Consider the following 27,045-nt stretch of genomic DNA (forward strand, 5'->3'; position numbering starts at 1 on the left):
GAAACTATTTGGATACCTTAATACATTTTAGTAGTAATACCGTTGAATTGGGAGCAAGTAGGAAAGTCGAGTTGGTTTTTAAAGAATTGTGATTTAAAACCCTCTTTAATCAGACCCCCCAGGATATAGCGCCATAGATTTGCAAATTTAGCGGCATAATATTTGAAATTTAGCGGCACTAAAGTGGAAATTTAGCGGCATTATTGCGGCACCTTATTTTTTTCGTAATCATTCCTTTTCAGCCTTTAATCAATGTAAACTGATTAAACAGGGTATTCCACTGTAAAACTGGCATGTTTAAAGTGTCTGCGGCTCTACGGAAGCACAGCTCCAATCTGCACCTCGTGAGAGGGGGCCCCATTTCTCCTTGGGTTGTTCTAGCACTCATGTATGCACTCCTGCCGGGGCACTACTGCTTCCTAGACCCGCCCATTTTAAACAACAGTAATTTCTATAACCCTTTTTTACATTGAAAATATATTGTGAATACAAATATGACCCACAGAGGAAGTCTTGCTTTGCTGCTAGAGCGCTTTACTAAAAAGGGTAGGGTGTTAAAATATCGATAACAAAAATATAGCTGACATAATTATCGTTGCAAAAATATCGTTTACAAAAATATCGACACCCTATACTTAAACAGGTAAGTACATAAATATCGACTCCAAAATATCGTTGTAATTAATATAGATGTAAAAAATATCGACTTTTTAAAATAATTAAAATTACATTAAATAATAAATAAATATAAGTACTATTAACAAAATACATTACATTACTTTTATTTTTTAACTATTTCAAACAAATTTACTACACTTTTTAATTATAAAATTAATAAATGTGGACATATAAATTAATTTTACACATTACTTTATATAACAACAATAATACATATATATAATTAAAATACCCCTTTACCCAAAAACATTTTCACTAAAAAAATCCTGTACACACACCTAAAATTAATTACAAAATTAACATAATTAATGACATAATTATTATTCAATTAACTAATTAAAATTAATTAACTATTATTTATTACACTATTTATATTTATTTAAAACATTAATTAATCTATTATTTCATTATATTTAAAAACCCCTTTACTCAAAAACTGAAAACTGACCCTGAACACAAAACATACCCCTTTACCCAAAAACTAAAAACTGACCCTGAACCCTAAAAATACCCCTTTACCCAAAAACTGAAAACTGACCCTGAACCCTAAAAATACCCCTTTACCCAAAAACTGAAAACTGACCCTGAACCCTAAAAATACCCCTTTACCCAAAAACTAAAAACTGACCCTGAACCCTAAAAATACCCCTTTACCCAAAAACTGAAAACTGACCCTGAACCCTAAAAATACCCCTTTACCCAAAAACTGAAAACTGACCCTGAACCCTAAAAATACCCCTTTACCCAAAAACTGAAAACTGACCCTGAACCCTAAAAATACCCCTTTACCCAAAAACATTTTCACTAAAAAAATCCTGTACACACACCTAAAAATAATTAAAAAATTAACATAATTAATTACATAATTATTATTCAATTAACTAATTGAAATTAATTAACTATTATTTATTACACTATTTATATTCATTTAAAACATTAATTAATGTATTATTTCATTATATTTAAATTACTTCCCACCCTACTCCCCTATAAACCCACAACCCGCTACGGAACTATTAATACTAAATTCAACTGAAAATACATTATTAAATAATAATATACTACTTAAAATAGTACTTTGACTAAAAATAATCATTAAAAACACTACATTACTTATAATTATTTAAAAAACGATATTATTGTAAACTATGTTTTTGTAAACGATATTTATTACAACTATATTAATGTTAACGATATTACTTACCTGTCTGTCGATATTTTGGTCAGACGATATTTTTGTCATCGATATTTCTTCCTGTAGATATTTTTGCGGCGATATTTATGTTAGGCGATATTTTTGCGGCGATATTCCTGCTCTGTACCACTAAAAAGTAATGCAGCGAATTAAGGGTGGCAATTTAAGTGCCTCTCTGTGAGCGGACAAAGGCAAGGCAAAGCATTTAAAAAAAACGATCCTCTTTTCTGAAACCCAATCATCTAAAAGGGGCCTTAAAATATCCCCAGCAGTTCGGAAGCGCTGCTGCAGGGTACAAAACTGCCAGGGTTTCAGATTGCTTATGTGTGCCATTTTCATAAATTCACTGTAAATATGAGTGACTTTCAATGACTGAGTGACACTTTCTCCTGAACAAAATCAAGCAATGAAGTTGGGGAAACAGATAAATATCAGAAATTACTCCAATTTGAGCAATTCGAAACTCTAAGAATATCTTGAAACTGCAGCAAAGTACCAGAAATGGAAGGTCTCTAGCCTAGTGCCTTTGTAACCTGATTCACGTACCTTGTAGCAGGCATAATAATCCTCTGCCCTATTTTATTATATATCACTGAGCTTGAAGTCTGTTGTACAGTCTGGCGAAGTTAGTTACAACGAAGCATGGCTGCGTTGTTAGCATATATGACGTATGCTTGCTAGTATCAAAATGAAATTGTCCTTTGTAAAAAAGAATCTGACTCTTAACATGCAATGGGTCTGTACGATTGGTAACCCCAACAGCAACCAAAAAAAGAATTGCCTCCTGATGTGGGATGATGTGATTGGCTCAATGAGTGTGGTGCCAGTGGAACACAGACAGAGGATTTGGCAAAGCGAGATGTTTACCTATCCAGGTCCTTTGGAAAGAAATATGAATGACTGATGCAGCACTGGTAAATCTGGAAAAACATATAACTGAAGGTATATTTATGTAGTATAACTGACAACTGTAGTCAGTGGCAGGTGTCTCGTCCTAGGTTGAAGGGGAAACAAGTATATTCTTGAAATGTTTTAAATATATTGTATTTTGATCCAGGACAAAGAGGATGAATACTTTTTGCTTCTCTCGCCTACCTCTGAGTACGTGTTAAAAACATAACTTATTTTAACAGCAGAGGAGAGACACTGCCGCACACCAACTCTTACTACAACAGATACAACGGTACATGTTGTTTTAGTGCTCCCATGTGACTGCTGATTTAGTGCCCGGAGCCACGGCTGGAAACGTAATCCTACAAAAACGTCATTCATTCATAGAATGAGGTGTCTTGCATTCCTCTGGGACCACCGGTAAGAAAGCGCTCCTTTCGAAAGCAAGTGAGATGAAGGATTTGACCTCACTGCGGACGCTGAACTTTTACAGTCTCCCCTGACACGTCATTTTACAGACCCCCACCTACGAATGTGGAATGGAAGCTCCGCCAAGCGCCGAGCCTATATCCGGTGATTAATGATCCTGCGCTTCCACAGAGCACCTGGGAGGCTGGAGAAGGCATGTTTAATGGCAGAAGAGACACGTGGACCCAGCTGGTCCGGGCGCTCGTGCCTTCTGCATGCGTGTCAAAGGCGTGTCAAAGCCAGCCATGCAGCAGTGTTTCCGAATGTTTCCGGTATTTCATTAATGAAGCCTGGCCTCAGCACATACAGGCCCGCCTGCAGAGGATCAGGGATACAAGCGCTGGAACTCTAGAGCAGAGAGGACGTGACAACATAGACACGGTGCGTTTTGCCAAAGTGGGGGGTTGTGAAAAAGTCTCTTAGCCTCAACAAACAGGAGAAATTGGTCAGGAAGAAGCAGGTATTGGACGGCTGGCCAGGATCACGTAGTGACGTGTGCACGCACAGCCAATTAACTGGCTTTGTTTGTTTTGCAGACACTTTCTAGCAAATATCGCGGTGATGATTGTATTTATCGCGGCCATTGCGCTAAACGGCCGATTTCGCGATTTTTTCGTGAATCGCGAAATCGCGAAACTCTGGAGGGTCTGTTTAATGGTAAAGTTGGATTTTAGGTCACAATTCTGAAAATTCCACTTGTAGAAAGTTTATTTTTACAAACAAGGGGGACCCAAATAAGTACCTAAGGACCTTGGGCAATCATTTATTTAAGACAACAGAGGTCCGTAGGGTTAAGTTATCAATAGGACAAATAGAAATATAGACTCCAATCAGTACTATATTTTGTTTTCAGTACCCAGCCGGGCCTGAGAATTTATTTCAAGATATCAACAAGTTTGAAAGACCCTCAGAGAGGTCTGGTGCAAGCACTGATAGGGTACAAGCCTGTACCTATCCAAAAGTACATTGAGAAAGGAATAAAAAATAGGCAAGAAAGCAAGAAAAAGAGGGTAAAGAATATCAGGCAAAGAGAACATGGGAGCCAATTGTCTCTTGCATCAGTGGCATATTTGCATGGCAAGTTAAGACAACAAATTCATGTAACAGTTTCAACACTGTGGTAAGGTTACAGAATTTGGCAAAGTGTCGGCGACGTTTCGATCCCCGGCTCCTAATGAACTGGGATCATCATCAGGACATAAACATTGTTTTGCCTGCATGTGCTTTTTTGATATTTGTGACATAGTACAAAAATGGGAAAAAAGGAGAAAAAAGAAGAATATGTTTAAATATGGCACTAAATAACATTGTTCTTTACAGGGAACACACAAACTATACATTAATCTCATACTATTGTGACCTTGATTTCAACCAACTTATCTTCTAATGTGCCAATTTCATGCTGCGCCGGCTGATTGGAGCTGATTCGGTACATCTTAACGTTAGAGTTTGGCGCTAATGTGGTTGTGACTACCATTTGGCTAGTGAGTAGTTGTTACATTGCGTGGGCCCATGTGAATTTATGGCTAATCGGAGCATGCCGATAGAGGTGCCTAATCGACCAAGAAGTGAAGAAACTAACACAGTGAGTGTCAGGCTCATGCAATATAAGGACGGCTGTGACGTGGGTCTCTATATGCCGCAATTTAGGTGAAAGGAAAATTTGCACACCTTATGCTAATGATCCTTACGAGTCTCCTGTGGGCAGGGAGACACTGTAGGGTAGAGGCTGATGCCTACAAAATACAAGGAGTAAATTAAGCCCTGGGCTTAGGTGAGTGTGCCCGTGAAGTTGTGGCGAGTGGGGATTATTACCGTTATACTAAGGATAGTATGGTGGCCATCGGTTCCTTAACCGTCTATGGCTTCCCGCTGTAGTCGGTCAGTATAATAAGTGACCCGTTAAGATGCAGCGCTGGATTTAGTTTCTGAAATTAGACAGTGATTCCAGTTAATGGAGAAAGAACCACGGGTCCGTGGCCGGAGGAGCGACCGCGAGGTCCGGATCCCTTACCTGCTGGTTGAGACAATGCTTCTTCATTCGGGATTCGACAGAAGAACGGGCGGTGTGCGCAATGGCCATCCGCCGGCTTCCCAAGATTGTGGAAGTGAACGTGGGGGTGGAGACGCGGATAATAACAGTCGCCGGATACTAGAGTGACGCGAGAATCGCGGTGGGAGTGGCGAGGGGGTGGTTTCCCGGTGGCGGCCATCTTAGAGTGGTGTTATTTTGCGTGATTGTGGTGGGCATGCTTCTTAAAACACCTAATTCATATGCGTGGGCATTAAAATTGCTGTACATTTGCATAGCATTCACATTGCATATTTTAGGTACTGATAAGCAAACAGTTTCATGGCATTTCGTATTTTAGGTACTGATAAGCAAACAGTTTCATGGCATTAGCATTTGGAGAAAAAAGAAATTAGCAAGTATTTACATGGCAATTGAGCTTGGTCAGTTTGTGCGTTCATATTAGACGAATACCTACAACTTGCAACTTATCAAAAAGTAGAATTAGTTTTAGATCTCAATTGAGAAACAGTCTTTGACAATTTACAGCAATCCAGCCCAGTCCTCAGTTCGATTGAGTCCATTTTGTATCGTGTCCAGCAATATAATGCATTTTAGTTCCTCCTTGTTGAGAAGCTGGGCCATACAACCTCCTCTGGGTGGTAACTTTAGAGCCTTCAGCACAGTCCACTTTAAATCATTTTCTGTGTGCTTTGCACTGATGAAATGTTCCACGAGTGGGGCATTCTGAATCTGGCAGCGAATGCGGCTCTTGTGTTGGCAAATCCTCGTTTTCACTTTCTGTGAAGTTTGTCCTACATATAATTTTAGACATGGACATTGTACCAAATAAATCACATTGCAAGTATTACAATTTGACAGTGAGGAACTGGTAAACGTGATGTTATTAAATACCCTGGTCTTTCCTTCAATAGTTATGTCACATACACTGCAATTGCCGCATTTCACATGCCCTACAATGGGGGACAGACCCCATGCAGTTTCAAGTGTGGATGGCTGACTGGTACTGGGTAAAGCGGCCCGGACTAAATGGTCCTTCAAATTTTTGCTTTTTTTGAAAGCGAATAGGGGACGCTCAATTTCTAGTGAGCCAGCATTAATAACAGGCCAGTGGCGGAGTATCATTTTCCTCAGTTTGTTTGACACTGGGGAGAACGTCGTGACACAAGCTATTCTTTCCTGCGTAGTTTTTTGGGTTGGAGTTAGCAAAGTTTCTCTCGGTCTGTACCACGCTCTCTTGAGGGCATTCTTGACAATGCGTCTAGGATAGCCCCTGTTTTTGAGTTTGGCTGCTAAGATGGCACTTTCTTTGAAGTAGTCCTGCCTACAAGAGCAGTTTCTCCTAATTCGCAGGAACTGCGAGAATGGTAATGAGTCCCGTAAGGCTCTAGGGTGATTGCTGGAATAATCTAATAGTGTATTCCGCTCTGTTGTTTTTCTGAATAGGCGCGTCAAAAGAACTCCACCCTGGTAAAAGATGGAAAGATCCAGGAAGTCAATAGAGATTTTGTTTGATGTGAGGGTAAAGTTGAGGCCACAGCAATTATTATTCATCCAGTGTTGGAAATGGCGCAGATCATTGACTTCACATCTCCAGATCATGAAGATGACGTCAATGTATCTGCGCCATAGTCCAATTCCCGAGTAGAAGGGATTGGAGGGCGAGAGTATAACCTCAGTTTCAATTTCATTCATGAAAAGTATAGCCAGATTAGGAGCAAAAATTGCTCCCATACTTGTCCCCTTAATCTGTTGGTAAAAGAGACCATTAAAGGTAAAGAAGTTTCTCGTCAGGCATATTTCAAGTAACTGTAAAATGAATGATGTAGGTATAGCATGAGGGCGTGGGCGTGTATCCAGGGTTTTTTGGATCACCTTCAGGGCCGTGACCTGGGGAATATTTGTATACAGGGACTCCACGTCCATGGTGCAGAGAGTGTCTGTTGTTGGGTCAAAGGGTAAATTCTCTACCAGCGAGATCATGGACATGGAGTCTCTGACGTAACAGGGAGTGGCGGGGACAAACTCCTTTATAAAGAAGTCTATGAAAGCTCCCAGTGGTTCTAAAATGGAGCCACAGGCTGAGACAATGGGACGTCCAGGAGGTGCAGTGAGACTCTTATGGATTTTCGGAAGAGTGTATATCACTGGAGTCCTGGGGCTTTTTATGTTCAAGTAGTTGTACTCTTTTTTGGATAGAAACCCTTCATTTAATGCATCCGTGGTGACTTTCTTTATCAATGCTTGAATTTCCTTTGTGGGATTGGACGCTAGCCTTTGATAGTGTTCCCTATTATCCAACTGTTTTAGTATTTCTGAAATGTAGGACTCACGGTCTTGTAGAACAATTCCCCCACCTTTATCTGCCTTTATCTGCCTCTACCCTACAGTGTCTCCCTGCCCACAGGAGACTCGTAAGGATCATTAGCATATGGTGTGCAAATTTTCCTTTCACCTAAATTGCGGCATATAGAGACCCACGTCACAGCCGTCCTTATATTGCATGAGCCTGACACTCACTGTGTTAGTTTCTTCACTTCTTGGTCGATTAGGCACCTCTATCGGCATGCTCCGATTAGCCATAAATTCACATGGGCCCACGCAATGTAACAACTACTCACTAGCCAAATGGTAGTCACAACCACATTAGCGCCAAACTCTAACGTTAAGATGTACCGAATCAGCTCCAATCAGCCGGCGCAGCATGGAATTGGCACATTAGAAGATAAGTTGGTTGAAATCAAGGTCACAATAGTATGAGATTAATGTATAGTTTGTGTGTTCCCTGTAAAGAACAATGTTATTTAGTGCCATATTTAAACATATTCTTCTTTTTTCTCCTTTTTTCCCATTTTTGTACTATGTCACAAATATCAAAAAAGCACATGCAGGCAAAACAATGTTTATGTCCTGATGATGATCCCAGTTCATTAGGAGCCGGGGATCGAAACGTCGTCGACACTTTGCCAAATTCTGTAACCTTACCACAGTGTTGAAACTGTTACATGAATTTGTTGTCTTAACTTGCCATGCAAATATGCCACTGATGCAAGAGACAATTGGCTCCCATGTTCTCTTTGCCTGATATTCTTTACCCTCTTTTTCTTGCTTTCTTGCCTATTTTTTATTCCTTTCTCAATGTACTTTTGGATAGGTACAGGCTTGTACCCTATCAGTGCTTGCACCAGACCTCTCTGAGGGTCTTTCAAACTTGTTGATATCTTGAAATAAATTCTCAGGCCCGGCTGGGTACTGAAAACAAAATATAGTACTGATTGGAGTCTATATTTCTATTTGTCCTATTGATAACTTAACCCTACGGACCTCTGTTGTCTTAAATAAATGATTGCCCAAGGTCCTTAGGTACTTATTTGGGTCCCCCTTGTTTGTAAAAATATACTTGAGCGCAAACGCTGGTTTGCAAGGGCTCTCGATTGTCCAAACCCCTAGTGGTTTTGGGTCCCCTAGTACCCCATCCTTCTTTAGACTCCTTCATCCCTCACCCTGTTACTCCTTTATTCTCTCTCCTTATTTTCTTTACGGCACTATGTCAGGGCATGCACCACTGTACACAGATGAATACCTAAAACAACTTTGCTCTGGCCCTTCCCTCCTGTCAGACAATTCAGAAATCCCTAGTCCAGAGAATACCACCATCCCTGAGCAATTAGAAAAACTCCGCAAGAAGCAGGTCCGCCTGCAACTTATGGTATTGATGCTAACAGACTATTTGAAGGCAGAGGTAATCCCTGTAGGACTACAAGTCCGCAAGGTGCCAGGAATCTTCACAGATAACCCCAAGTATATAACTAGCTTTAGCTACATTGGAACTACCTGTTCACGTCATTGGCTTGCACTCGGAATCGATACTGCTGTTGAGACACTAAAGTCACTTGAAACTGAGATCTCGGACATTCTAAAACAGATCCAAGACTCAGGCACTACTGAGGATAGTAAGAAACTCCTAGAGCAAGTTGACAAAACTATTGCAGAGTATCACAGAATAGAACAAAATAAAAAATCCAACAAAATCAAAAAAGACATAAAAGCATACAACACAGAAGTCACATATCCTTATTTACAAAAGGACTTTTATACCAACCGAACATATTCTAACCCCCAACAGTACAGACCCTGGGGCAGATACAATAGACGTAGAAATTTGGTTAATTTCTCAGAAACCTCAGCCGAATCCTCCGACAATTCGGACGCCGGCGAGGGCAGTAGCACGGCTCGAAGGGGTGGGTCACACCAGTCCGGTGGCACAAATCCTTTTTTACAGAGAGGCCAACAAGGCACACCTCAAAGAGGAAAAGTGAAGAAAACCCAGAGATGGGTCAACCCACCGGGGGAACGCCGGACGAGGAACAATTTCTATCAGTGGTAGAGTCCCCGTCCGCACCCATAGAAACAATCCCAATTTTTAACATCTCCAACTACTCCTTAGGAGAAGACGAATTGTCTCTTCTCAAAAAAGGACTGACTTTTGTGCCCACTACCCATACCAACTATTTAGAACTACAAACCGAATTAATGAGGTTCTTTAGACGGATCCGGTTAAAAGCATTCTTTCAATTACATCCTGGCCAAGAGAGTAATGCCCTAACCCCTTTCCGCCCACCATCAACTTTCTCACCTACTTCAGGGATGATTCCCCCTGAAATAATCACCTTCGAGAAGTTGATATTGAAAGACTTTTCAGTACTACAAAATTCTCATGCCTTCATTCCATACAATATCTCGCTCAAAGAAAAACAGGCCATTACCACACTCAAAATGAATGACTCGTTGATCATAAAGAGTGCAGATAAAGGTGGGGGAATTGTTCTACAAGACCGTGAGTCCTACATTTCAGAAATACTAAAACAGTTGGATAATAGGGAACACTATCAAAGGCTAGCGTCCAATCCAACAAAGGAAATTCAAGCATTGATAAAGAAAGTCACCACGGATGCATTAAATGAAGGGTTTCTATCCAAAAAAGAGTACAACTACTTGAACATAAAAAGCCCCAGGACTCCAGTGATATACACTCTTCCGAAAATCCATAAGAGTCTCACTGCACCTCCTGGACGTCCCATTGTCTCAGCCTGTGGCTCCATTTTAGAACCACTGGGAGCTTTCATAGACTTCTTTATAAAGGAGTTTGTCCCCGCCACTCCCTGTTACGTCAGAGACTCCATGTCCATGATCTCACTGGTAGAGAATTTACCCTTTGACCCAACAACAGACACTCTCTGCACCATGGACGTGGAGTCCCTGTATACAAATATTCCCCAGGTCACGGCCCTGAAGGTGATCCAAAAAACCCTGGATACACGCCCACGCCCTCATGCTATACCTACATCATTCATTTTACAGTTACTTGAAATATGCCTGACGAGAAACTTCTTTACCTTTAATGGTCTCTTTTACCAACAGATTAAGGGGACAAGTATGGGAGCAATTTTTGCTCCTAATCTGGCTATACTTTTCATGAATGAAATTGAAACTGAGGTTATACTCTCGCCCTCCAATCCCTTCTACTCGGGAATTGGACTATGGCGCAGATACATTGACGACATCTTCATGATCTGGAGATGTGAAGTCAATGATCTGCGCCATTTCCAACACTGGATGAATAATAATTGCTGTGGCCTCAACTTTACCCTCACATCAAACAAAATCTCTATTGACTTCCTGGATCTTTCCATCTTTTACCAGGGTGGAGTTCTTTTGACGCGCCTATTCAGAAAAACCACAGAGCGGAATACACTATTAGATTATTCCAGCAATCACCCTAGAGCCTTACGGGACTCATTACCATTCTCGCAGTTCCTGCGAATTAGGAGAAACTGCTCTTGTAGGCAGGACTACTTCAAAGAAAGTGCCATCTTAGCAGCCAAACTCAAAAACAGGGGCTATCCTAGACGCATTGTCAAGAATGCCCTCAAGAGAGCTTGGTACAGACCGAGAGAAACTTTGCTAACTCCAACCCAAAAAACTACGCAGGAAAGAATAGCTTGTGTCACGACGTTCTCCCCAGTGTCAAACAAACTGAGGAAAATGATACTCCGCCACTGGCCTGTTATTAATGCTGGCTCACTAGAAATTGAGCGTCCCCTATTCGCTTTCAAAAAAAGCAAAAATTTGAAGGACCATTTAGTCCGGGCCGCTTTACCCAGTACCAGTCAGCCATCCACACTTGAAACTGCATGGGGTCTGTCCCCCATTGTAGGGCATGTGAAATGCGGCAATTGCAGTGTATGTGACATAACTATTGAAGGAAAGACCAGGGTATTTAATAACATCACGTTTACCAGTTCCTCACTGTCAAATTGTAATACTTGCAATGTGATTTATTTGGTACAATGTCCATGTCTAAAATTATATGTAGGACAAACTTCACAGAAAGTGAAAACGAGGATTTGCCAACACAAGAGCCGCATTCGCTGCCAGATTCAGAATGCCCCACTCGGGGAACATTTCATCAGTGCAAAGCACACAGAAAATGATTTAAAGTGGACTGTGCTGAAGGCTCTAAAGTTACCACCCAGAGGAGGTTGTATGGCCCAGCTTCTCAACAAGGAGGAACTAAAATGCATTATATTGCTGGACACGATACAAAATGGACTCAATCGAACTGAGGACTGGGCTGGATTGCTGTAAATTGTCAAAGACTGTTTCTCAATTGAGATCTAAAACTAATTCTACTTTTTGATAAGTTGCAAGTTGTAGGTATTCGTCTAATATGAACGCACAAACTGACCAAGCTCAATTGCCATGTAAATACTTGCTAATTTCTTTTTTCTCCAAATGCTAATGCCATGAAACTGTTTGCTTATCAGTACCTAAAATACGAAATGCCATGAAACTGTTTGCTTATCAGTACCTAAAATATGCAATGTGAATGCTATGCAAATGTACAGCAATTTTAATGCCCACGCATATGAATTAGGTGTTTTAAGAAGCATGCCCACCACAATCACGCAAAATAACACCACTCTAAGATGGCCGCCACCGGGAAACCACCCCCTCGCCACTCCCACCGCGATTCTCGCGTCACTCTAGTATCCGGCGACTGTTATTATCCGCGTCTCCACCCCCACGTTCACTTCCACAATCTTGGGAAGCCGGCGGATGGCCATTGCACACACCGCCCGTTCTTCTGTCGAATCCCGAATGAAGAAGCATTGTCTCAACCAGCAGGTAAGGGATCCGGACCTCGCGGTCGCTCCTCCGGCCACGGACCCGTGGTTCTTTCTCCATTAACTGGAATCACTGTCTAATTTCAGAAACTAAATCCAGCGCTGCATCTTAACGGGTCACTTATTATACTGACCGACTACAGCGGGAAGCCATAGACGGTTAAGGAACCGATGGCCACCATACTATCCTTAGTATAACGGAAAATCGAGGTAATAATCCCCACTCGCCACAACTTCACGGGCACACTCACCTAAGCCCAGGGCTTAATTTACTCCTTGTATTTTGTAGGCATCAGCCTCTACCCTACAGTGTCTCCCTGCCCACAGGAGACTCGTAAGGATCATTAGCATAAGGTGTGCAAATTTTCCTTTCACCTAAATTGCGGCATATAGAGACCCACGTCACAGCCGTCCTTATATTGCATGAGCCTGACACTCACTGTGTTAGTTTCTTCACTTCTTGGTCGATTAGGCACCTCTATCGGCATGCTCCGATTAGCCATAAATTCACATGGGCCCACGCAATGTAACAACTACTCACTAGCTAAATGGTAGTCACAACCACATTAGCGCCAAACTCTAACGTTAAGATGTACCGAATCAGCTCCAATCAGCCGGCGCAGCATGAAATTGGCACATTAGAAGATAAGTTGGTTGAAATCAAGGTCACAATAGTATGAGATTAATGTATAGTTTGTGTGTTCCCTGTAAAGAACAATGTTATTTAGTGCCATATTTAAACATATTCTTCTTTTTTCTCCTTTTTTCCCATTTTTGTACTATGTCACAAATATCAAAAAAGCACATGCAGGCAAAACAATGTTTATGTCCTGATGATGATCCCAGTTCATTAGGAGCCGGGGATCGAAACGTCGTCGACACTTTGCCAAATTCTGTAACCTTACCACAGTGTTGAAACTGTTACATGAATTTGTTGTCTTAACTTGCCATGCAAATATGCCACTGATGCAAGAGACAATTGGCTCCCATGTTCTCTTTGCCTGATATTCTTTACCCTCTTTTTCTTGCTTTCTTGCCTATTTTTTATTCCTTTCTCAATGTACTTTTGGATAGGTACAGGCTTGTACCCTATCAGTGCTTGCACCAGACCTCTCTGAGGGTCTTTCAAACTTGTTGATATCTTGAAATAAATTCTCAGGCCCGGCTGGGTACTGAAAACAAAATATAGTACTGATTGGAGTCTATATTTCTATTTGTCCTATTGATAACTTAACCCTACGGACCTCTGTTGTCTTAAATAAATACTTGTAGAAAGTTGACAATATCTTGTTGTAACCATTTGGCGCCTGTATCCTGGGTCACATGACAAGGTGTAACTGGCAGTTAGTCTTTGTATACTACTTCCAGGCAGTGAGACAAAAGAGGACTAGTCTTCTGCAGGATGGACCATCTCTGTCAGGATGAGGGGGGGGGGGCTGTCACCTACTACACATGCACATCACAAAGGCTCTGCCTCAGCATACTCACAAAGGGTGTCACACTAGTCTTTTGTGCCCCAGACAAGCTGGTACCAGGGCAGTTAGGCAGGAAATTCCAGACACCCCTGCAGGGGAAGGGATCTTAAAGCTTCTCCAACTTCAAAGTGGGCAAAAGGTATCAATAGTGGACCCTCAGACCCAAATTTTGAGTACACTACTGGACCTCTGGAAGACTCAGAAGGACTGCTGTGCTAGCCTGCTGCAAAAATGACTTCTCTTCTGTCCTTTTACTCTGTTGCCCTACTGCTCTGTTGCCTGAGGGAGAAGGACTAGACCTGCACCTTGAACCCAGGACCACCAGAGTAACTCGAAGGGTAAGATCACTGGATTTCTGATCAGAGCCTAAGGGACAGGAACGGCTCCAACAATCTTGAAACCTGCACCTGGACTTGGCTGATGTGAGTCCTAACCCCCAAGTAGTGTCCCTTCAGTCCTGGACCCTTCTTTGTAGGGCTAAAACTGCTTTGCCAGGCCAGCTATGGCCTCATTAGAACTGACGCAGAGCAACACAAAGCCCACACGGCTATGTGTAGAACCTCATCGGAACTGTTACAGCATGAAGCAGCCCGATACAAGCCCATATTGCAGCCTGCGGAGCATCATCGACGCAGCCCTCGCAGCTTCTCATCAGAACAGATGCAGCACGATGCAGTCTCGATGCAAGTTCGCATCGCAGCCCAGGGATCTCATTGGAACTACGGCTTCATGACACATCCTTCCCGCAAGATTACATCGTAGCCCTCGCTGCTCACCGGATCAACAGCTGCATGATGCATCTTCATCACTGACCTCACAGTGCTTCTCAAGACTGCCGTTGCGCAGTGCAATGCTCTGGAACCAGGATTTACGGTACTTCTCAGTGGGACTAACTAGGTCTCTTTATACAGCCCGCTCTTCCTCAGGGACAGTCAGAACTTGTGATTTTGTCCCTGTCTGGTGCGACCAGATTTCCACAGTTGGCACTTTGTGCTTTTAAGCACTAATTTTATCTAAATCCTTAAAATTGCATATCTCTGATTCTACTAACTGGATTTTGTTGTATTGGTGTCAAATAATTTGTTCAATGTTACTCTATTTTTCTACATTGGTGTTGGTATTTTGTTGTGTTATGTTTTCACTTTATTACCATTTGTATGCTACATATTGCCTCTAAGTTAAACCTGACTGCTTTTGTGGTAAACTTCCAGAGTGGGAGGAAATGGGGAGCATTACATGGTGTGGGTATGATAAAGTACATGTTCTGCCAGTGACCAAACCAGGGACCAAACCACAGCAAAGGCTTCTTCTCAATGGCACTCCAACGCTGCTCCCTGGGAAGGAGTCACCTGCTAATGAAGGCAATTGGATGATCTTGGCACAAATCCTTTACTTGTGATGACACTGTACCTATCTCATTTTCAGAGGCATCTGTATGGGGAATAAACTATTTACTGAAAACAGGGGCCTTTAAGACTGGTGCTGAGCACAGTTCTTACTTGAGTGTCAAAAGCCTTTTGATACTACTCAGTCCAGATAACTTTTCTAAGCTGCTTTTTAGAGGCCAAGTTATTTAATGATGCTACTATGGTACCATAACCCTTCACAAATCTCCTATAGCATCCAGTCAGGCCTAAGCAGGTTCTGACCTGGGTCTGGGTCTTAGGAGGGTCCCATGCCAGGATGGCCTTGATCTTGGGATGGAGAGGTTGAACATGGACTCTACCAATGTGGTGGCCCAGGTATACAACAGAGCCCTGCCCTACCTGCCACTTACTTGCCTTGTTAGTCAGACCTGCCTGCTGAAAGGCCTGAAGCACTTTCCGTGAGGTGTACTAGGTGATCCTACCAGGTGGAGATGAATACAGTTATGTTGTCAAGATAAGCTGCACTGAAATTCTTCAATCCTGACAGCACAAATTCATCAACCACTGGAAGGTGGCAGGGGCATTCTTCAACCCAAAGGGTATCACTTTGAATTAAAAGTGGCCTTCAGGTGTGTTGAAAGCAGATTTCTCTTTGGTTCCTGGAGTGAGGGCAATCTGCCAATTACCTGATGTCAGATCAAAAGTGCTCAGATATTTAGCTGCCCTAACTTATCAATGAGCTCATCAGCTCTTGGGATTCAGTGGGTATCCGCCTTAGTGACTGCATTGTAGTCCACACAGAGAACCTCATATCAGTTTTCCCCCTTTAGTGTTGGGTTTGGGCTGGCCAATGGACTACTGTAGGTTCAATCACCCCCATCTCCAACATCTTGGCAACTTCAGCCTTGATCCTGACCTTGACCTGGTCAGACAATCTGTAAATTTTACTCTTGACAGGCTAGCTGTCACCATTGTCCACATCATGGGTACACCATGCTGTCAGACCTGGGATCAGAGAGAACAGTCCAGCAAACCGCTTCAGCAAGTGAAAGCAGGTCCTTGTGCCAGCTCTCCCTGAGACACTTCTCTTGTCCAGCTTGCTGCAGTCCTTCACCCTTTTCTACCAGTCTACCTGCTGCCCTCTGTTTGTCTCTCCTCTGCTCATTTATTGCTCTGTTTGGCCTTTTCTGCTTATTTTTCTGCCCTTTGCTTTGCCTTTTTCTGCTTGTTTTTCCTGCCCTCTGTTTTGCCTTTCATGCTTGTTTGTCTGCCCTTTGTTTTTTCTTTCTGCCAATCTCTTTGCCCTCCGTTTTGCCTTTTGTGCTCGTTTTTCTGCCCCGTTTTGCCCTCTACTGATAGGTTTTGCCTTTTCTGTTTGTTTTTCTGCTCTTTGTTTTGCATTTCCTGCTTGTTTTTCCACCCTCTGTTTTGTTTTTCTGCTTGTTTTTCTGCCCTCTGTTTTGCCTTTCATGCTCATTTTTCTGCCCTTTGTTTTACCTTTCTGCCAATTTCTCTGCCCTCCCTTATACCATTGGTGCTAGCTTTTCTGCCCCCTGTTTTGCCCTCTTCTGCTATGTTTTGCCTTTTCTGTTCATTTTTCTGCCCTATGTTTTGCCTTTGCTGCTCGTTTTTCTGGCCGCTCTGTTTTGCCCTCTTGTGCTCTGTTTTGCCTTTTCTGCTCGATTTTGAACCCCTGGTTTTACCTTTTTTAGCTTGATTCTTCTGTCTTCCCGCCGTTTTCCTCCTCCAGCCATTTCCACACTCCAGCCACCAAGCGTCCAGCTCTCCCACAAGGACCTACTTAATGTAGGCCTCAGAATTACCCTTTCTGCAGGTCCTCGTGCCACCTCCCTCTGTGACATTTCTCATGTCCAGCTTGCCCGCAGTCCACTACCCTCTGCTACCTGTCTTCCTGCTTCTCTCTGTTTGTGCCTCCTCTCCTTGTTTCTTGCTCTGTTTTGCCAATTTCTGCTGGTTTCTGTACTATGTTTTGCCTTTATCTATGCTCTGTGTTGCCCTTTTTCTGTTAATTTTTCTGCCCTTTTCGGCCTCTGTTTTGTCTTTTCTGCTCATTTTCCTGCCCTCTGTTTTGTCTTTTCTGCTTTGTGATTTGCCTTTTTCAACTCGTTTCTTCCCTCTTCCCGCCATTTCCTAAATACGTTGGGTTTTTTACGGAGACCTCGCACCCCAGCACCCAGATACCCCCAGGGGTGACAGTGCAGCGCTCTACAAAAGTTGATTGATTGATCGAGTCACTTTGTTGCTGGTCTGCCAGTGTGGGGGAGACAACTATTCATTCCATTGTTACATCTTGGGCATTAGAAGATAGGAGGTGTGGGAAAGTGTCACCTTCTGCTTCCTCGCCTCCTTTTATTACCATCAACATGGTAATGTCTTCCCGTTCATGGTGTGGCTTGAACCTGTTCACAAGGATCACACTGGAGGGTCTAGGGGGTACACAGGTCCACCCAGTATGCAACTTCACCCTTCTTCTCTAAGATGGGGCAGGGCCCAGTCCACTTGTCCTGTAACGCCCTGGGTGCTACAGCCTGCAAGATCCACACCAATTGTCCTAGCTGGTATTCCACCATGGAGGACTTCTGGTCATACATGTGCTTGACAAGCTTCTGGCTGACCATCAAATTCTTGCTTGCCTTTTTCATGTACTGAGACAGTCACATAGTTCACTAGTCCTGCTTAGGCTCTTTCGGGGGTATCTCCCATCCGTCCTTAACCAATCTGAGTGGACCTCTCATAGGCTGTCTAAAGAGCAGCTCAAAGAGACTCAAGGGATGAGAAAGTCCCATCTCCTCCTGAGTTTTTCATGAAAACCCATGATCATGCCTTTTATATTTTGGTTGAATCTCTCACGTAGACCATTGCCTTGGGGATGATATGGAGTGGTCAATTTGTAAGTCACCAGTATTCTTCCCACATTGCCTTCAGATAAGTGGGCATGAAATTCATGCCCCAATCTGAAATAAGCTCTTTAGGGAACGCAACTATGATGAAAATTCCAAGGAGGGCTCTAGCCACTGCAGAGGCAGTGACTGTCCTAAGTGGAATAGCCTCAGGATACCTAGTAGCCTGGTCTCCTACCACAAGGTAACCTGTGGGTAGGACTATGGGACTAACAATATCCATTCCCACCCTCTCAAAGATTGTCCCCACCACTGGTAGTGGTATAAGGGGAGCCTTTGGCTTGCATTCTGCCTTGCCACTGGCTTAGCAGGTCACACAGGAACAATAAAATTCCTCGACCGTCTCAGACATTTGAGGCCAGTAGATGTGGTTGATCAGCCTTTCCCAGGTGTTGGTCTGCCCCAGCCAAGGGGATATCATGGGCTAGGGAAAAGAGAAAATCCCTGTATAGTTGAGGGAGCACCAGTCTCTTGGATGCCCCTGGTTTGGGGTTCCTTGGCTCACTGTAAAGGAGCTCCTCCACCCAGTATACCTTATGGGTACCACTGGTATCCCCTTGTGCCTGTTTACCAACTGTTGCAGGTCCTCTAGAGGGGAACAGGTCCTATGTCCATTACTCAGATCCTCCCTGGAGGTACGCTAGAACCCTTGGAGTTCTACTAGATTTAATCAAACAGTAGGAGAAGTACACCCAGGAGTCACCTCAATGTCTCCGAGGTACTGGGAGAGGTGCACAGGAAGGAAAATTTCTCCTTTCTTACCTGCTCCACTGTAATCAGGCATTGAAGCACATTCGGCTATTCGGATGGGACCCCAATGATGAAGCATGTCACCAACTAGGTTTGTGAGTGAGGGGTCTTCTTAAGAAAGGAGAAATGTTCCTTCCTGTGCACGTCTCCCAGTACCTTAGAGACATTGAGGTGTCTCCTGGGTGTACTCCTCCTACTGTTTAATTAATTTGCTCAATTTGCTCAAGGAGACCTATACACACGAAAAAACTTTCTCTCTTCTTTGTTTTTGTGGTTCTACTAGATTTGACAGGTTTCCAGGGGTCCATTCTCTTCAGGGACATGACCTGCCCCCTGATGGTCAAGCTCCTTCTGGGCCTGTGGACCTTTGGGGGCTAGGCTGCCAGCCTTCCTGCCCCTCCTCTTGGCTGTAGAGACCTGGTCCATAATTTCAGGCTCCAGGATCCCTTGAACTTCTCTCAGGGCCTTCAGTTCGAGCTGGACTGTTTCCATGGCGATCAGTGTCAAGACTGATTTGCTTATGCCTTGGTCCAAATTGGGCGTGCATGGTGAGCAGAAAAACGATGGATTTAAGCCAGATCTGTAATTGAGGGTGAACATTTGACAATGTGAGCTAAAAAACGGTGTTGGATCTAGCCCTGATCTTTTGACTGGGTGAGAACTTTCTGCTTAGTTCAGAGACTCTGTCCCTCACCACCCCTTGTTGTAAATATTTTTGTCCACCCTAAGCGTGGAAGCGTATTCTCAGATGTGAGACCCTTGCTCATTGCACCATCAGGATTCAAGCAAACCGGGCCGAAGACGGCTGTAATGCCAGAAACCGGTCCCCGGGAGCTTGTTTCCTTCCCAGTGTAAGAATTGGCTTCTGTAGTTTGGTTTGCCCTGTTCCCATCATGCACTGAGACAGGAACAGACTAATTTGCATACAGCCAGGTTCTGAAACTGGGATGGTGCATTGAGCTAAAAAACGGTGTTGGATCTAGCCCTGATCTTTTGACTGGGTGAGAGCTTTCTGCTTAGTTCAGAGACTCTGTCCCTCACCACCCCTTGTTGTAAATATTTTTGTCCACCCTAAGCGTGGAAGGGTATTCTCAGATGTGAGACCCTTGCTCATTGCACCATCAGGATTCAAGCAAACCGGGCCGAAGACGACTGTAATGCCAGAAACCGGTCCCCGGGAGCTTGTTTCCTTTCCAGTGTAAGAATTGGCTTCTGTAGTTTGGTTTGCCCTGTTCCCATCATGCACTGGGACAGGAACAGACTAATTTGCGTACAGCCAGGTTCTGAAACTGGGATGGTGCAGTGAGCTAAAAAACGGTGTTGGATCTAGCCCTGATCTTTTGACTGGGTGAGAGCTTTCTGCTTAGTTCAGAGACTCTGTCCCTCACCACCCCTTGTTGTAAATATTTTTGTCCACCCTAAGCGTGGAAGGGTATTCTCAGATGTGAGACCCTTGCTCATTGCACCATCAGGATTCAAGCAAACCGGGCCGAAGACGGCTGTAATGCCAGAAACCGGTCCCCGGGAGCTTGTTTCCTTCCCAGTGTAAGAATTGGCTTCTGTAGTTTGGTTTGCCCTGTTCCCATCATGCACTGGGACAGGAACGGACTAATTTGCATACAGCCAGGTTCTGAAACTGGGATGGTGCAGTGAGCTAAAAAACGGTGTTGGATCTAGCCCTGATCTTTTGACTGGGTGAGAGCTTTCTGCTTAGTTCAGAGACTCTGTCCCTCACCACCCCTTGTTGTAAATATTTTTGTCCACCCTAAGCGTGGAAGGGTATTCTCAGATGTGAGACCCTTGCTCATTGCACCATCAGGATTCAAGCAAACCGGGCCGAAGACGGCTGTAATGCCAGAAACCGGTCCCCGGGAGCTTGTTTCCTTCCCAGTGTAAGAATTGGCTTCTGTAGTTTGGTTTGCCCTGTTCCCATCATGCACTGGGACAGGAACAGACTAATTTGCATACAGCCAGGTTCTGAAACTGGGATGGTGCAGTGAGCTAAAAAACGGTGTTGGATCTAGCCCTGATCTTTTGACTGGGTGAGAGCTTTCTGCTTAGTTCAGAGACTCTGTCCCTCACCACCCCTTGTTGTAAATATTTGACAATGTTCAGCATTTCTTCCATCATCTTTTTGTGTTGCTGTGGTCTCCTTAAGTGGGAAGGGTATGCCCAGACGTAGGTCCTGTGCTTTCTATGCCACTGGCAGTTTGGGCTGGACTGCTCCCATGGTGAGCAAGGCCAAGACTGATTTGCATCTGGCTGGTTCCAACTTGTTCAGCAAAAAGCAATAGATTTATAGACGAATGCAGGCTGAAAACCCTGCTTAAAGACACCTCCCCCACTCTATCTCCCGACCCTAACATCGCTACTTCCCAACTCCACAACTGGGTGAGCTCAGCAGCCAAAGACTTGGTTCAAGTCAAACAACGGTCACGCAACAGATCTACCCCATTGGCCCCATGGTACACGGAGGAATTATGCACACAAAAGCAACAGTGTCGAAACAGAGAGAGACACTGGCGGAAGGATTACACTCTCGAAGCCAAATCTCTGTACAAAGAGTCAGTAGCAAAATACAAAAATCTCATTTTTGACGCTAAGAAAAAGTATTACTGTGACAAAATAGAAACTGCACAAAACTCGAATAAATCTCTATACGAGACCACCAAACAATTAGCAGGTCTCTCTGTCGATCTCACACCTCCCCCGTCCCAAGCTCTCTGTGATGCTCTGTCTAAGTTTTTCTTCAGCAAAGTTGACGATATCTATCGGATCTTCGCCAACAACGCAACCCCTCCCCACAGGCCTTCAACTCACCTTGACGGTCCAATCTTTCCTCAGTTCAGAGAGGTCACCTGTTCTCAGGTACAGAACATCGTATCCTCCATTAAATCGGGCTCGGCCCTAGACCCTTGTCCCCTGAAGGTTCTGCGGCCAATCATGGATGCAGTTCTCCCGGCCATAACTGATATCTGCAATTCCATGTTTAGCACAGGTACTTACCCAGAGACATTAAAGAAAACCCTTATAAAACCGCTCCTCAAAAAACCCACCCTTGACAAGGAAGAACTCAAAAGTTACCGCCCCATTGCCAGTCTCCCACTACTAGCGAAAATAGTGGAAAAAATCATGAATGCCCAACTCTCTTTCTTTATTGAGGAAAACAAATGTCTGGATGAATCGCAGTTTGGCTTCCGCCGATTCCATGGAACTGGAACGCCTTGGTCAAAGTGGTGGATGATAGCAGATCCATTCGGGATGCGGGAGGCACAGCTGTTCTGATCCTGCTGGATCTATCGGCGGCCTTCGACACGGTCGACCATGCCACCTTGGTCGACCGTGTCGAGAGCATAGGCATTCGAGGTAACGCTAAAAATCTTCTTGCCTCCTTCCCGGCTAACAGGACCCAGGTCGTCACTGTTGGACCTTTTGAATCCTCCCCCCTGTCACTGCCATGTGGAGTTCCCCAAGGCTCATCCCTAAGTCCGACACTATTCAACATTTATGTGTCGGACCTTGCCAAAGTCATCAGGGCACATGGGATGAGCCTCATGTCCTACGCAGATGACACTCAATTGGTCCTCGCCGTCAAGAATGACGGGCTTCAAATAGCCAACATGTTCAATCAGGGCATGCTGGCAATTGGGAGCTGGATGGCCCATAACTGCCTGATTATTAAACTCCGATAAATCGGAAGTTGTAATTTTTGGCAATCTTTCCCCGGAGTGGTCCCCCCCTTTGGTGGCCTTCACCTATGGGCCAGCCCCCAGACCCGGTCAACAAGGTGAGGAACCTGGGAGTCTTGTTCGACAATCGTCTGAACTTCTTACCACATGCTAACCAGATTTCCTCTTCAGCCTTTCATAAATTAAGGCTCATTAAGAAAATTCTGCCCTTCCTACCCGAAAATGCTGCCAAAACACTGGTGAGCTCCCTGGTACTCTCCACCCTAGACTACTGTAATGCTTTGTTTCTAGGTGCCCAGGAGAGAGTGCTATCGAAAATGCAGGCTATTCAGAACGCAGCCGCCAGGCTCCTAGGGCGAATCCCCAAATACCAACCGGTGTCACCCACCATAAGACAACTTCACTGGCTACCGGTGAAGATGAGGATTAAGTTCAAGTCTCTGTGCCTGGTATACAAGGCTTTACATAATGCCGGACCCGTGTTCTTCACTTAGAACCTAATCCCCTACTGCCCTTCTAGAACACTGCGCTCTTCCAGTTCCTTCGAACTGGTGGTCCCCCGAACCAAATCTGTCAACTGGGGTGACAGAAGATTTCTCGTAGCCGCACCGAAACTGTGGAACACAATGCCTCACTCAATCAAGACCAGTACCTCCCTCTGGTCTTTCCGCAAAAATCTCAAAACCTGGCTTTTTAATCAATGAACATCAGCTCCCCTTGCTGGCTAAACACTGCAGTAACTTAGCGCCGAAATGCCCGAGGGCCTTCGTTCGCGCTTTACAAATGTTGTTATAAATAAATAACCCAGATCTGTGACTAGGGGTGAATGTTTGACAATGTTCAGCATTTCGTCCATCATGTTTTTGTGCTGCTACAGTTGCCCTAAGTGGGATGGATATGCCCAGACTTGGGCCTCATGCTCAATATGCAACTGGATTCCAGCTAGCTTGGCACATGAGGGGTGATACCACGAAACCGGTCCTGAGGAGAGGATTCACGGCAAGGCAGACGCTGAACTGTTTTACTTTTTTATGCTGTGAATTTTAAAAAAAATCTTTTAAATTGTTTGGAGGATCTTTTCTGACCGCATGACTTTGCTTGACTATTGCGGAGGAAATCTAGGACCACATTTAACACTAAGCACTTTTTGACTGTCCTAACCATAGAGCTCCCAAAACAGGTTGGTGCTCTAGTGGTTGGACTTGGGCAGTATAAAATGACGGCAGGGCAGCTGGAGTGCAGTTGAGGAAAGGCTGCACCACCAGGCAGACCAGGATCTGTTTTACACATTCATGCTGTGAATTTGAAAACAAATGCTTTTAATTGTTTGGGGGGGGAATTTTCTGACCGTATTGCTTTGCTTTAACTATTGTGGGGGAAAACTAAGTACTTTTTGACTGCTTAACCATAGTGTTGCTAAAACAGGTCGGCACTCTAGTGGTTGGACTCAGGCCTTTTAAATGATGGCAGGGCAGTGGGCGCACAGCGGGTACGCCGCTGACGCACTGAAGGCACGCTAAAAGCAAGCCTGTCTGTGCCCGTCCGTGCCCGAATGGGAACAGGGGCTGAAACCCTGCCCCTCCCCACCCCCAATAGGAGCTTACTCCTGGGACTTTTTTCTGCTTAACTTAAGAGGGGCATTAAGCAATAATTGTGGTCCCTTGTTAGACCCAATCAAGGAGGATATGATATGTACGTACTGTTTCTACAGGTTTTCACCTGACTCAGTACTCAGGAACCCTCCTTTTTGTAAGACTGGAGGTGATATGTTTCGCTTTAATCGTAGAACCTTCCCTTGTCACACGGTTGATATAATTTCTTTTCAGAACGACAACAAACCTGATGTGAACTTCCTTACAGAAACCTGGCTCCATATGGAATTAGGATCAAACATTGTTCAGGCAATTTACCCCCAACTACCATATGGTACCCAGAAACAGAGAAGATCGAAAGGGTGGAGGACTTACCATTATTTTGAAGTCGACGTGTACTTGTCGCACTGATTCGCTCCCACTCATCCACTGTGAAAGCCTTATTTTCTTCATCTCTCTGTCCCATACATCCATGTTTTTGGGAGTTTTCATTTACCGTCTGACGGGCCCCTCAGGCCAATTCACTAAGACTCTTCCTGAGGCACTTGCGAGCCTGCCCACAAATTATATTCCTTTTATGGTTTTGGGAGACCTAACCCTCCACTTTGCTGAGCCAAAAGACACTCAAGCAACTGGTCCTATGCTAGACCTTGCTGCCATCCATTGTAGAAATGGTCCAGGGCCCCACCCACTCAATGGGACACCTGCAAGACCCCATTTTTACTAATAATCCCCTAACTCAGGTCTTGAATCGTGTACTAATCATAAGGTCTGACACCTGACTAGAATGTGCCTCCTAAGCTCAAGGCAATGGAAGACCCGTACTAGTCTCAATTAAATGGGGATAACTTGAGAATACCTGGAGTTTGAACTAATCCTGTTTGTGCTCTAATCCACAAGTTGCCAACAATACGATCTCAGAATGGCTGATCCATTCCATATGACAAAATATCATGAAGAAGACAATAATTCAAAAATCTAAAAAATCAGTCTGTCCACTGGGCCTCTCACCATCTTAAAACTATTAAAAACACTTCAAGATTTCAGAATGGGAATGGAGGAAAGGTTATGGGGAAAGCAAAAAAAATAATATATTGGAAGACAGTGAGGGTCTACCACAGAGAAATTCGACCCTTGGACCTTACCTTGAGCAGGTAGCGAGCTGGATGAACAAGACCCCTCTTAAGCTCAGCGGAGCTATAACTTAATTAATGATCGTTTGGAGAAATTCCTCTCTCCATCAAGTCCTGCACTGGCCAATATGCCTCACCCCCAACACCCTCTGGCTGTCAAAGCAGCTACAAATAGGTTGGGGATGTGGCTCAACAAAACCCTGACTATGGAAGTCCAGGCTACCAAACTAACGTCCAGTTGCTTTGGACTTTTGCGTATAGTGTGCAAAATTCTGCCCCTGCTCCCCTAGACCTCGAGGGAGATGGTGGTTCAGGGTCTGATTCTCTCCCGCTTGGATGAGGGTAACTCACTATATCTGTGCACTCCCAAGGTAGTCACTAGGAAGTTACAAGTTGTGCAAAATGCAGCCGTACACATGCTACTTGGTATTCCCAGGTTTTTGTCAACCAGGCAGGGGTTGATAGATCTTCATTGGCTACCCATTGCCCAAAGAACAGAATTGAAGTCTCTGTGCATTATCCACAGAGCCTTACATGGACAAGGTCCATCCATCTAATTAATGCCTGTTTGTTACCCCTGATCTTTTTAATAGGTGACTTCAGTCTTCCAATCTACACGTGGTCACCTTACCCACTGTTTAAAGAGTTAGAAGTGGAAGACAGTCCTTTAGCCTTGATGCAGCCAGCTTTGGAACTCTCTTCCCTTGGCCATCCAACTTATAGACATGGAGTTGTGCTTTCAAAAAGCTCCTAAGACCGGGCTTTTCTAAAATTAGACTCTCCAGGTGTTTCTCTGACCTCAGTGGTATACCCTCTTCCAACCAGCTCTGGGATGCCTCTGGGTCACCATCCGGTCTAAAAATGTATCAGTATAGTATAGTGTAGCTTAGGATGCATGTCTTCAGGTCCAGGAAGGACTTGCACTGGCATTTCGGAGTTGACTATTTCTATTCGGAGCAGGGTCAAGACTGATTTGTATGTGTCTGGGTCCAATCTGCGGTGGCTTGGAGGGCAAAATAAAAGATGGATTTAACCCCGATCTGTGACTGGGAGTGAATGTTTGAATGCTCCGTATTTTGTCCATCATCATTTTTAGCTTCTATGTTTCTGGATCCGAACCCCTAATGCATATGTTTGTGCTCCCTGTAAATTCACAGCTGAGCTGGACCACCACTAGAGTATTCTCTGGCGAGCAAAGATGGCCGATGATGAAGCATAACACTCGGTGGGTGTGAGGCCATACCTTTTGAATGTTTGAATTGACTTTCAGAGTATAACAAGAGTGTTGACTCTTTAGGGTCCTTTACTGACTAACAGAAACTACCAAGGAATATAGGGTCTTCAAAAATTGGGAAATTATCCCTTGACCTTAGTTTGTGTCATTTGCTTTGTTGTGCTATGCATTTTAGAGTGATGTAGATAACCCCGTTTTCTCCACTCGTTCCCCTGGACTCCTTCATTAGAGTGGTGTCCTCATTTTAGCATATAAATGAACATTACCAGGGGCAGAGCGACTTATGAGAGATGTCTGCCACAGTCATATAAAGTTCTACTTCGAATTTAGGATTTATATAATCTTTTAGCCGCAGAGTGAAAGAATAAACCTTCCATTATTGATCCATGACACATCTTCAAGAATAGATCATATGCTGCTGTTGGATGGGTTT

The 27,045-nt window shown here is 44.1% G+C and overlaps 1 protein-coding gene across 1 annotated transcript in view; it reads left to right on the forward strand.

Moving 5' to 3' along the window:
• The window catches only part of FLT3 (fms related receptor tyrosine kinase 3), a 496,362-nt gene that overhangs the window by 42,074 nt on the left and 427,243 nt on the right, over positions 1-27,045 (forward strand). The window lies entirely within an intron of this gene.

The sequence above is a fragment of the Lissotriton vulgaris genome, chromosome 8 (assembly GCF_964263255.1).
Source record: "Lissotriton vulgaris chromosome 8, aLisVul1.2, whole genome shotgun sequence".
NCBI classification, from domain to species: Eukaryota; Metazoa; Chordata; class Amphibia; order Caudata; family Salamandridae; genus Lissotriton; species Lissotriton vulgaris.